The 13859-nt window shown below is 42.9% G+C and overlaps 1 pseudogene; it reads left to right on the top strand.

Moving 5' to 3' along the window:
* Positions 1 to 12186: 12186 nt before the first annotated feature.
* On the top strand, positions 12187 to 12348 carry LOC113923311 (annotated as a pseudogene).
* Positions 12349 to 13859: the final 1511 nt, after the last annotated feature.

Here is a 13859-nt window from a genome sequence, read left to right on the forward strand (position 1 = left end):
GGGGCGGGTTGGTGGTGGACACTGCTTTCGCTTCTGTTGTACCCCGCAGCCTTCCGGCGCTTGAGGCCTCGGGGACGTCCTGGCTCACCGCCTCTTTCTGACCGCAGCCACAAAGATGAGCGCAGAAGACCACGTAGCGTTCACGGTTTTTTCCTTATAACGCTAATATTTTAAATAATTTCAAATTTGCAGAGAAATTCCCAGAATACTGCACAGAATTGCATGTCCGACACCCACATTCCCTTTTGTTAACATTTAGCCACATTTGCTTTATCATTTTTCTCAAGAAAAATTTCTGTTTCTTCCTGAGAACCATCTGAGAGCAAGTTGCATACTGAGGCGCCCTAACCCCTAAAAACTTCTGTAGGCATTTGGGGCATTCTTTTCTGTAGCCATAGTACCATGGTCAGAATCGGAATATTACTATGCTATAATACTATAATTGAAAGGTTTTTTTTTTTTAAGATTTTATTTATTTGACAGAGAGAGACACAGCGAGAGAGGGAACACAAGCAGGGGGAGTGGGAGAGGGAGAAGGGACGTCCCCGAGGCCTTCCTGCTGAGCAGGGAGCCCGATGCGGGGCTCGATCCCAGGACCCTGGGACCATGACCCGAGCCGAAGGCAGACGCTTAATGACTGAGCCACCCAGGCGCCCCTACAATCGAAAGGTTTTATTTGTATTTCACCAAATAAGTTCCCAATGATGACCTTAATGACAATTTTTTTCCTAATCTAAGATTCAATCAGGAATGCATACTGCATTTGGTTGTCAAGTCTCTCTATTCTCCTCTAACTTGGAACATTTCCTTAGTCGTATTAGTCAAGATTCTCTAGAGAAACAGAACCAATAGGAGATATATATGCATACATATAAACACACACATATATATACACACAAGTATATATGTATGAGCTTGCATATATCTCCATATGCCTATATTCGTGTATATATACATATAGATGAGATTTATTGTAGGAATTGGCTCATGATTGTGGGGGCTGAGAAGTCTCATGATCTGCCATCTGCAAGCTGGCAATAGTGTAAGTCCCTGTCCAAGTCTGAAGGCCTGAGAACCAGGAGCATTGACGTCTGAGGTCAGAAGATGTCCCAGCTTAGGCAGGGAGCAAATTCACACTTCCTCTGCCTTTTTGTTCTGTTTAGGCCCTCAGTTGATTTGATGATGCTCAGCTGCATTGGTGAGGGTGATCTTTATTCAGTCGGCCAACTCAAGTGCTAATCTCTGCTGGAGACACCCTCACAGACACACCCAGAAATAACTTTTACCAGCTATCTGAGCATCCCTTAGCCCAGTCAAGTTGACATACAAAGCTCATCCTCACAATCTTCTTTTGTCTCATGACCCTGATATTTTGCTAATGCAGGCCAGTTATATTGTAGGATGTTTCTCAATTTAGTTTTTTCGGATACTTTCTCATCATTAGGTTGAAGTTATAGATTTTTGGCAGAATACCACAAAAGTGATCCCGTGTCCTTCTTGGTGTGCAATATCAGAGGCACATAAGTTAGTTTGTTTGGTGGTAGTAACTTTGATCCACTATATTTCCGATAAGTGTCTAACAACTGGTTATCCAGAGGGGAAAAAAAGTCCTGATTTACAAATCTACTAATTTTAATTTACAAATTTACTAATTTACATGGTGTAAATACTCCCACAATGGCCAATTTCAGGCTACTGTTATGTCATCACTAAACACAAAATTGGGAAGATATGGGCCACTCCTGAGTTTCAGGCTACTGTTATGTCATCACTAAACACAAAATTGGGAAGATATGGACTCACTCCCGTGGTGTGAGTTGACTCTGGCACACCACAATTTTATCACTTGGATTAAGGTGGTATCTGCCAATTTCTCCGCTGTAAAATTACCATTTTTCCCCTTTATACGAAATATTTTGTGAGGAGACACTTTAGTATTATATAAATATACTGTTATTTATCAGACTTTTACCCATTGATTTATCCTTGCCTGAATCAATTAATGTTGTTTGCCAGATGATCATTTTCTAAATCTATCATTCTTTTTATAATTTTCAGTTGGCATTCTAATATAACAAATTGCTTCCCCTTCTTTCCTATTTTATTTTTTAAAATTTTTAAAAAAGATTTATTTATTAGAGAGAGCACATGCATGTGTGCACATGTGAGGGGGTGGGGAGCAGAGGGAGAGAGAGCAATCCCAAGCAGACTCCCCACTGAGATCAATCCCACAACCCTGAAACCATGATCTGAGCTGAAATCAAGAGTCGGATGCTGGGGCGCCTGGGTGGCTCAGTCGTTAGGCATCTGCCTTTGGCTTACGTCATGATCCCAGGGTCCTGGGATCCAGCCCCACATCGGGCTCCCTGCTCGGCGGGAAGCCTGCTTCCCCCTCTCCCACTCCCCCTGCTTCTGTTCCCTCTCTCTCTGTGTCTCTGTCAAATAAATAAAATCTTTGGGGTGCCTGGGTGGCTCAGTCGTTAAGCGTCTGCCTTCGGCTCGGGTCATGATCCCGGGGTCCTGGGATCGAGCCCCGCATCGGGCTCCCTGCTCCTGGGGAAGCCTGCTTCTCCCTCTCCCACTCCCCCTGCTTGTGTTCCCTCTCTTGCTGTGTCTCTCTCTGTCAAATAAATAAATAAAATCTTAAAAAAAAAAAAGTCAGATGCTTAACTGATCGAGCACCCAGGGGCTCCTCCCTCCCCCACATTTTTTTTTCATCTTTCCTATGTAATTATTCATTTATATCATTTTGGACTCATGAATTTCTATTTCATTCAGTGGCTTATAATCCATTGCTATCATTATTTATTTTGATAGTCAAATTGTCCCAGATTTGGCTAGTGGTAGCCCCTTTAAGCTGGCTTCTATGTCCTATTGACATGACCCCATCTTTCTTCAAACATTCTTCTTTATATTCTGGCATAACAAGATGTTCCAGGCTAAACTTGTACTTTTTCTGCCCCAGCCCTGAAATCAGCCATTTTTTTATGGAGCCCTGATTCATTTTAGTGGAGAATGGTATTTAGAAACCAAGTTCTGAGCATTAGAGGTGTTCATTGTTACTGGAGTGTCATTATTTCTAGGCCCTCTCAGCAGACAGAATTAGGATTTATATCTATGTCTATTTGTATTCCTATGTATCTATATTAAAATCATGAGTGTGTAGTAACATCTCCAAGTTCAACCCAATTCCACAAGGTTCATTCTAGTCTTCCCCTTTTCATATTTGTGATTCCTTTCTCTCTGAGAGACCTGGCTCCCACTATCTTCAGGATATTTACTTATTTGCTTAATTCTAGAGTACACAAAAGTTCATTTCAGAATTTCTGACCCATACTTCTGTGAAAAACAAGCCCATTAAATATTTTTTATAGTTCTTTTTTGTCAGAGGGAAAATAGTCAAAATACTATCTTCAAAAATCACTTGGAATGAAAACATATTTCTATACAAAAACTTGCGTGCAGATATCCATAGCATCATTATTCTCAATAGCCAATAAATGGAAACAACCCAAACATCCATCATTTGATGGAGAAATAAAATGTGATATAGCCATACAATGGAATATTATTTGGGCATAAAAAGAAATGAAGTACTGATAGGTGCTAAATGATAGATGAATCTTGAAAACATGCTAAGTGAAAGAAGCCTGTCACAGAAGACCATATAATGTGTGAAACCATTTATATGAAATGTCCAGAATAGGCAAATCTATAGAGAAAGAAAATAGATTAGTGGTTGCCTACGGCTCTGAGACACCGGGCGGAGGGGGGCTTGGGGGAGGGGATAGGGAGTGACTGATCATGGTTACAGAGTCTTTGCAGGGGTTAATGAAAAAAATTTTAAATAGATTGTGATGGAGGCACCTGGGTGGCTCAGTCAGCTAAGTGTCTGCCTCTGGCTCAGGTCATGAGCCTGGGGTCCTGGGATCGAGCCCTACGTTGGGCTCCCTGCTCGGCAGGGAGCCTGCTTCTCCCTCTGCCTCTGCCTGCCACTCCCCCCTGCTTGTGCTCTCTTTCTCTTTCTCTCTCTCTGTCAAATAAATAAATAGAAGCTTTAAAAATAAATAAATAAATAGATTGTGATGATGGTTGCACAACTCTGAATATAATAAAAACCACTAGGGGGGCCTGGGTGGCTCAGTTGGTTAAGCATCTGCCTTCAGCTCAGGTCATGATCTCAGAGTCCTGGGATTGAGCCCCGCATTGGACCCTGCACTCAGCGGGGAGTCTGCTTGAGGATTCTCTCCCTCTGCCCTCCCACTGCTCTTGCTCTCTCTCTCTCAAATAAGTTTAAAAATCTTTTAAAACCCTACTTAATTGTATACTTTAAATTGTATGATATGTGAATTATATCTTAATAAAGTTGTTATTTTTAAAAAAAGTTACTTGGAAAAAAGGCTATTTGGGTTGATTTTTTTTCTCTCCTGCATCAATGTGGTTAGTCTTCATTTGGAATACAATTAGATGTTTTTTATTTTTCCATCTTAGGGTTCCCCTCCTTTTTCATTTTATTTTACATAGGACATTCTTTTGTGTATTTTATGTAAGACGTTAACATGGTTCCAAAAATCAAAACTAAAAGGATACATTAAAAAATGTATCACTTCTCTCTCCCCTTTATTTCTACTCTCTTCCTACCCACCCACTATAGATAACCAATCTCCCTAGTGTCTGGTTTATTCTTCTGAAGTTTCTTTTTGCAAAAATAAACATGTACATATGTATTTTCTTATTTACCTTTCTTTTTTTATGGAGAAGGTACCACACTATAGATAGTTTTACCTAACATAGCTCTTGTTTACTTAACAATATCCTTGAAATCACACCTTATCGCTTCGTAGAGCTCTGTGTCATCCTGCTTTGCAGGTATGTAGTACTCCTCTGTGCAGAAGCCATAGTTTATTCAAGCACTCATATGTACGGGCAATGCTGTAATGAATTATCTTGTGCATCTATATTTTCGTGTTGTTGGAAATGTATCTTCAGGATGAATTTCTAGAGTTAGGATTGCTGAGCCAAAAGGTAAATGCAGGTATACTTTTGTTAGATATTGCCAAATTCCACAAGAGTTGTACAAGTTTACCTTCCCATCAGCAATATATGGAAATGTCTGTCTCTCCATGGCCTGCTCAGCTGAATGTGTTGTCAGACTTTTTGAAGTCTTTGCAGAGCCGATATGTGAGAAATGGTATCTAACAGTAGTTTTAATTAGCATTTCATGTATTGTGAGTGAGCGCAAACATATTTTCAAATGTTTAGGGCCATTTTGGCATATTAAAAATTATTTGTTAGGTTTCATAATTTTAAAGTTCCTGAAGAATTTTGGGGAAGGTTGGAAGATATCCTCAGACTCATCAAAGGATTCCAAGTTAAGGGATTAATATGGGAAGGCTCCAGAAATAGAAATGATCATTTTAGCATGGGGAGATTTGTGAGGGACAAACATGCATTGTCCTATAAAATGCAGCCTAATTTTCTTCTTGAAACCTAGAGGGTACAGCAGTTTGTCCCTTTGTATCCCTCATTCAGTTCTTCCCACAACTATTTTGCCATTCCACGCTGTTCTCACCTTGGCTCTATGTGAGTCCAATCTGGCGCCTCATTCAGGTTCCTGCTATCATTTACATACTTTTCTTTCTTGTCCAGTCTAGCTGAGATGGTAGGCAGAATAATGCCTCCTCTTCCCTACTCGCAGATATGTCCCCACATCCCAATCCCCACAACCTGTTGGATGTGTTACGTTACATGGCAAAGGGAAATTAAGGTTGCAGATGGAATGAAGGTTGCTATCCAGCTGACCTGGGGATGGGAGGTTATTCTGGATTATCTGGGTGGAGCCAGTGTAATCACAAGGGCCCTTATAAGTGAAACTGGGAAGTCAGTTCCAGAGAGAGATTTGAAGATGGAGGAAGGGACCATGTGCCAAGGAACCAGTGTGGCCTCTAGAAGCTGGAGAAGGCAAGAGAACAGATTGTCCCTAGGGCCTCCAGAAAAAGCAACCTGGCCAACACCTTGATTTTAGCCCAGTGAGACCCATTTTGGACTTTTGTCCTCCAGAACTGTAAGAAATACATTTGTATTGTTTTAAGCCACTAAGTTTGTGGTAATTCGTTATGGCAGCAATAGAAAACGATTATGGCTGACATGTACCTGGCGTTCTATTCAGCCAGTCTGCCCCGAAGGCCAGGAGAGGGTGGTGATGGGGAGTTGGACATGACAGCCCTGTTGAACTCCACAAAGGGAAATCTGTAGGAATGGAGAGGACTGAAGATGGAATCCCGGTGAAGTAGAGGGTAGCAAAGGAGCTTGAGACGGAGCAGCCGGAGGGTCAAGAAGACTCACAAGAGAAAGGAGGAAGATCTCAAGAAGGGAAGCCAGAATCAGATACTACAGAGCTCATCCAGAGGACGAAGGCTTTATATTTGGAAAGCAGTAATGACTTTGTGGAGAACAGTTTCAGGTAGGGCTGGAAACCCAATGATAATGGATTGAGGAGTGAGTGGGAAGTAGGGGAAAAAAAAAACTGGATTTGGTATTTTTAAGATTTGACAGTGAGGGGAGGAAAAGAGCATAGCAATTTCAGGGGAAAGCAAAGCTAAGTGTTTTGGGTTTTGTTTTGTTGTTTTTGTTTTTGCCTTTCGGCGTTTTGTTTTTACTGGAGGAAGGTGTGTGGATTTTAGGATATTTGAACACAAGGGAAGAGTGAAGATGCAAAAGGAGTATGACTTGTTAGAAAAAAGACCTGAAAGAGATGAATCAAAAGGCTAGGGCTGGCCTTGCAGCTCTGGTCAGGAGAGGGCATCTGTGAGGTTCTTAAATTTCCAGACCCACTCAATGGCTCTCTTTTTGTTTTTCCTTCTGTGAAGTGAGTAGTGAAGTCATCTGCTGAGAGGAGAAGTGTGGAAATGAGGGTAGTTGAGGTTTGACCTCTGTGGCAGCTGAGGGTAAATGACGAGATTTCTGAGCAGCCCTAAAAAGTCTAACTCAGGCTTCATACTGTCTCCTGACAACAGCCACAGAGGCGGCAAATGGCTGGGATCGTTTGTGCGTTTCCCAGAGATTGAGTGCTGCGGATACAAAGCTGTGTTAAGACCAGTGCCCTGTCCCCAAGAAGCTTCGAGTCAGGCTGGGGAGACAGATGAGTAGCGCCACATGGCAGCACATTGTGGAGGTTTGAGGAGGAGGCCTGGGCTTGGCTGAAGGGCCTGAAGATCAAACTGGAGAAAAAAGGAAGTTCTTTTTGGAGAAAGTGACCTATGGGATATTTTAGAGAACCTAGTACATTTGAGATGAAGAGAGGAGACGGTAGGGGTATTCAAGGCAGCGGGCACAGCTTATGGAAAGACACCGAGCAGACAGCCCAGACAGCGCGGTGTGGAGAGCCGGGGATAGGAGGGGCTTGAGGAGGACAGAGCTACACGGCCAGTGCGGCCAGATCACAAGAGCCTTGCATTTTAGGCTAAGGATGTTGAGGTTTCATCTGAAAACTGTGAGAAGCCATCAAAGGATTTGAGGCAGGAAGTGATTTTTAAATTTCGGTTCCAGGGCGCAGCCCAGAGGACAGATCAGAGGGGTCAGGCTGAGGCCAGTTAATCCAAGTAAGGAGGGATGTGAGCAGCCATGATGGGGGAAGAAAGGAAGGGACAGTGTCTGACCTGCTGTGGGAGGTGAGGAAGAGAGAAAGCCAGGATGACGTCCTGGTTTCCAGCTTGAGTGAGAGGGACAAAAATAGTTTTGCCATTTACTAAGATAAAAAGAAGAAGAAGAAGAAGAAGAAGAAGAAGAAGAAGAAGAAGAAGAAGAAGAAGAAGAAGAAGAAGCAGCAGCAGCAGCAGATTAGGGGTAAAGGAGACCCCGCAGTCAGAAATTGGCAGGTTTATATGGCAATAGGAGAAGGAGGCGTGAGTAGGAGTGTGAGGGTGGACTGATTTTTGTCTGCTGGTTTTTGTCCAGCGTGGTTAGAACAGGGATGCCATGCTGGCTGGCAGCCAGAGACAGCCCAAGGCAGGGTGGCTGCGTTAGAGGTCTCTAAGCTGAAGAATAGGTTTAGTGGGGGAGGTAAAAGACTAAAGGCTATTTCAAGAGCAGGATTTCAGAGTTTGAATTTTCATATGTGGCAATTTGGAAATGATGACCGTATACTCAGGCACTTGGGATGTCTGTTTTCCTCTAGAAATGGTAGGTTTATTTGTAGGAGCATTTTTCCAGGGAGAGGATCTAGACCTCTCATCAGATTCTCAAGAAGTTTCTTAGGACCCTATAAAAATCAAGAATTGATACCAGGTGGCACCATTTTTACCTAATCCTCACACTTTCAGACATATCTGTCATCCAGGTATGGATGTGCAGTGGCTGTGTGAGCAAAAGGCAAATGTTTCTTTATAAAATTTTACTCAGGGTCCCGGAAGGCCTCCTTCCCAGAATATGAAGGGAAGAAAATAAAAGCAGAGCAAGAGCAAAAATGCAGGCTGACAGGTTAATGATTTATTAGTTGTGTCCACTTTCTCCAATGTTTTCTCCCACTTTCAACATTTGGGCAGACGAGGTTGCATGGATTGATAAGCAATTTGATATATGGCAACATTTATATTTATAAATAAATATTACATATTTTAATATTGAAGCTTTTGCTTTAAAAAAAAAAAGGTTTTTAGATTTCTTTGTTCCTAAGCTTTGGTGGACAATAAAATTGAAAAGAAACTCTTCCTCTGGGATCAGAGTAAATGATCTGTTCCCATAACTTGAGCGATGAGATAGAACTTGAACTGAGCGCTGCCACTTTCATGGTCCTAATACTGCCGGCTTAGCCTGACGGATAAAGTGTGAGCCAAGATTAAAGGGATTTGAGTAATGATGTCTGTATCTTTAGCACTCTGTATAGAAGTTCTTTGCAGCATCTCATGTAGGTGCCAAACTTTTTATTGTCAGATGCAAAAATTAGAGCTTTGCCAAGTTATTTTTTGAAAAAAATTTTAAAGATTTTATTTGACAGACGCACGTGTGCAAGCAGGCAGAGGGAGAGGGAGAGGGAGAAGCAGGTTCTCTGCTGAGCAGAGAGCCCGATGCGGGGCTCAATCCCAGGACCCTGAGCTGAAGGCAGACACCCAACTGACTGAGCCACCCAGGCGCCCCCGTGCCAAGTTTTTTTAAATGGGAGATTTCTTTAAAAGTGTACCAAGTCTCCAGAGGGGCTTCTGGGTGGCACAGTTGGTTAGGTGTCCAACTCTTGGTTTTGGCTCAGGGCATGACCTCAGGGTCATGGGATCAAGCCCTGAGTGAGCCCTGAGTCGGGCCCTGCACTTAGCAGGAAGTTTGCTTAAGTTTTTCTCTCCCTCTGCCCCTCCCCCCTGCTTGTACTCGCAAATGTGCTCGCGCTCTCTCTCAAATAAATAAATAAAATCTTAAAAAGTGTACTGAGTCTCCAGAAACCATTATGGTATCTAATAATCCAGTTGATTGGAATTCCAGGACCACATTTATAGAAGTAAAATATCTTTTCCTGTATAGAAAGATAAAGTCCATTCTGTTCTTCTCACAAATGCTCCATGTGAAGAAACTCCAGCACACATGACCAGCAATTTGATAGTTTACAAACCACCTTTTGCATTTATGTCCTTCATCTTCACAAGAATCCCAGGAGATGTAGGTGGTGGTATCTTCTTATACTAAGTGGACAAAATATTAGTAAGATGCAGTGATGAGATTTGGATCCAAATGTTCTGACCCCAAACCCCATGCTTTTCCTATTGGCCTACAAAGCTAGGAGAAGTTTTGAGATGTTTATGGACAGACACTCCCAAATGCAGAGCTGAGAAACCTCAATTCAACTTCTTGCTGAGGAGCTTCCTTTATAATTTTGAGTTGCAGGAATGGCAAAAGCGTTCTGGAAATTATGGGCATGAAGATGGGTGGTAAAGGCATGGAGACCCATTTGAAGCATTTTCTAGCATGAGAGATCGTGACTTAGATCAGACATTCGTGCCTTCCAAGGAAACCACTTCTTTGTGCCCCAGGAAAGTTATTTGCTGAGCTTCTGTTTTTCCATCATAGGTTAGTGGGGCGAATTGGGTGAAGGAAGGGAAAGAAGGTTGAGTCCATTGCAACAGGCGTGTTTTTTTGACTACTGTATCCAGATGTAGTATCTTCCCCTCACCTTAGAGCTACTTTTCTGCCATATCCCTGAATTATGCAATTCCTAGCAAGTTCAGAGGTAAATGGTTTGTCATTCCAGCTGTCCACACTCAGTCTATATATGTGGTCATCCAGGGCTTAGTTCTCAGACTAAGATGGCAGCTGTGGAAATGCAGTAGAAGGGACCATCTGAGAGGTGTGTAGAAGAGGCAGGACTTGATGAGGAATTAATCGGTAAATACTTCTGGAGACCCGCTATCTAGTAAGCACTGTGTCTGGCATGTAGAAGAAAGGAAGAAGAGATTGGTGGTGTGAAATCACACCTGCGGGTATTAGTGAATGTGAAGAGATTTCTCTAGGAGGAAGCTTCTTGAAACAGCCAGCAAATGCTTTCTAGAAGGGCATCTCTTTATCTGGTCCTTGGGAAATAATTATAGGTGTTGAAGAAATTGGAAAGTGTTGCTTATTTAGGGAAGGACCCAGTGAATTTTGTTTTTGACATGTTCAATTCTCAATATCAGAGGAGTGGCAAAAGTGTGAGGTTTAAGAATCTTTTTCAAATAGGTGATGGCTCACAACCTAGGAGTATAAGCAAGGCTCAAGGGATTGAACACAGACTGAACGAGTCTTGGGGGACCATTCACCACAGGGACCTGGGTTTGAGAAGACCTCAAGAAGCACTGTAACATTGTGGGGGAGGCCTGGGCTTTGGAATCAGGTAAGCTATGTAGGCATACTGGTGTGACCTCTCAACATACGGCTTTGGGCAAGTGATAGAACATCACTGGTCTGCTTTCTCCTTTGTCAGTTGTAGGTAATTTACCTGCCTTGTATAGTTATGAGTACTATATGAAATAATTGTGTAGGTGTGCTGGGTGGCTCAGTCAGTTAAGCATCTGCCTTTGGCTCAGGTCATGATCTCAGGGTCCTGGAATCAAGCCCCACATCAGGTTCCCTGCTCAACAGGGAGTCTCCTTCTCCCTCTCCCTCTGCCTCCGCCCCCCTGCTTGTGCTCTCTCTTTCACTTACACTCTCTCTTGCTCTGCTCTCCCTCAAATAAATAGAATCTTTAAAAAATAATAATTGTGTAAAAAGTTGGTGCCTGGCATAGAGAAGGCACATAATAAATGGACATTTATATTGTTAGCTATTAGAGTCATGGAATAAAAAGATTATTCCAAGGAAAAGGTTGACATCAGTGTCAGACACATTTTAAAGATTGAGAAGGTGGGGCGCCTGGGTCGCTCAGTTGTTAAAGCATCTGCCTTCGGCTCAGGTAGTGATCCCAGGGTCCTGGGATTGAGCCCCGCATCAGGCTCCCTGCTCAGTGGGAGGCCTGCTTCTCCCTCTCCCACTCCCCCTGCTTGCATTCCCTCTCTCGCTGTGTCTCTCTCTGTCAAATAAATAAATAAAATCTTAAAAAAAAAAAAAGATTGAGAAGGACACAGCCTGAATTAATGCTTTTGGACATGAGAGATTTTTACTTTTAGAATGGTAAATTCTGAATGGCAATTTTCCTTGTTTCTATGTAATTCTTTACAGGTTCCCAAATACTTTCCTTTAGGAATAAAATAATACCTTTCTTGGTCGGCAAATTACTATGTTTTTTTTGTTTTATGTTTGTTAACTGGGAACACTGGCCACTCTATGTTCATTTCCTGTGCCCTCAATTAACATGACCTCTGTTCTTGAATCTGGTGGTTCCAAGGGTCAGGGAATTCTGGTTATTCTTTAACGTAGCCCAAATACTTTTGGTTTTAGGTGTGGAAATCATTAACGTGGTGCTTACTGAACAGATTTCTTTTTTTTTTTTTTCAGATTTCTTTTTTGCTTTTGTTGACATTAGGTGGCTGCGATTCATTCCACTCTCAACTGCCTTAATAGATTAACAAGAATTGAATTTCAGTTGTGTTAAATTCTGGGTTTTCTAAAGCAACACCAAAGGGAAAGTCTTCTGTTAAGGGTCAAGAGTAAAAAAGAACTAACACAATGTTTGCTTCACTTGCTATTCAAGTCTGAAGTACGTAGGAATTCACAAGAAACAATTACAATATCACTTCTCGGCCTTTTGGCTAAGATCAAGTGTAGTACAATATTAGAAAACTTAGGAACAGAATGTTTCAGTTGAAGCCATTTCAATGGTGTTTTGTTTTGTTAGCCATTAAAATTAAGTATCTCGCCCATGGATCCAGGGGCTTAACAAGATAAGGAAGAGGCTACTGTAAACGGTAGTCATCCCCAGTCCTCCCCTCGGGCTCTGGGGCCTGTCCACCTCCCCCTCCCCCCACCTTCAGTTCCTCGAACAGATTGTGTTTCCTCCTTTTCTTTGTCTATGGCACGAGCTGTTTTCTTATGCCCAAACACTGCCATCCTCTGGAATTCAGGTCAGATGTCACTTCCTCAAGGAAGCCGGTGATCCCCCTCCCCGGCTGGCTCAGATCCTAGCTGTGGGCGCCGTGAGGGCAAGGAACAAGTCTAGCTGATTCAGGGCTCTAAGCCGAGCACAGAGCAGAGTACTCAGTAACTATTTCTTGAATGAAGTTCAACTTTTATTAAGGACCAAGCACTTCACTTCATTAATTCCTCACCATAACCGTTTAGGTGGATATTATCCTCATTGACAGATGAGGAAGGTGACACTAGAGAAATAACTTGCCCAAAGTCACATAGTACACAAAAGACACAGCCAGGACTTGACTTAGGTCACTTTGATGCCAAAGCCAATGTCATTTTGTCTTTTATTATACAATTATCCTACTGAGAAGCCTGCATGGTACTATGTGAGCTACCACAGGAAAGCAAGCAGAGGGTGTGTCTGATCAAAATGCAGCGGTGTGTTTCTAAGGAGCATTTGTGGTGTGCCTTCTCAGCATCCATTCCTGCTTTCCCCAGTCACAGGCCCCGTTTTCTTTTCTTTTCTTTTTTTTTTTTTTAAGATTTATTTATTTGAGAGAGAGAATGAGAGAGAGAGAGAGAGCACAAGAGGTGGGGAGCGGGAGAAGCAGACTCCCTGCTGAGCAGGGAGCCCGATGCGGGACTTGATCCCGGGACTCCAGGATCATGACCTGAGCCGAAGGCAGGCGCTTAACCAACTGAGCCACCCAGGCGTCCACAGGCCCTGTTTTCATTTGGAGGATATACAACTCCCCTTGTCTCAGTTCATGTGCTCTGGGTGTGCTCAGCCCCAGGAATAAGGCATTGTGACCTGTGCTTGAGCCAGGCAGCATAATCCATCTGATCCACACATGATAATTGGTTCAGGCATGGGCTTGTGACTCAGTATTGCCAATATGAGCCAACTGAGACTCAATCCAGAACTTTGGAGTTTTTGCAAAAATAGACTTGATCTCTCCAACTGGTCTGAAAGCATGAAGATTGGCACTACTTCCACAGACTCCCTACCTGCTAGGGCAGACAGAAGGGCAGATGTGACTTCTAAGAATATCAGCTGAGCCCTGCTCACGCTGTGCCTGAGGCATTCCGTCCCTGTCTTTCCACTAATTTGAGTCATTAAAGTCCTTTTTCTACTGAAGCCTTTTTTTTGGTTGAGAGTTGTACCACTTGGAATCAAAGAAATCCTAACCAGCACGCTGGACATGTTTTGCCTTTTTGTGTTTCCATTTTGCCAGGGCTTAGGTCACGTCCACGGGCTGTTGGAATGACTGTAACTGTGTATCTTCTGGCCTGTGGAGGAAAGCAGTGAGGAGGTAACACGGCAGCGATGC

The sequence above is a fragment of the Zalophus californianus genome, chromosome 9 (genome assembly GCF_009762305.2).
Source record: "Zalophus californianus isolate mZalCal1 chromosome 9, mZalCal1.pri.v2, whole genome shotgun sequence".
NCBI classification, from domain to species: Eukaryota; Metazoa; Chordata; class Mammalia; order Carnivora; family Otariidae; genus Zalophus; species Zalophus californianus.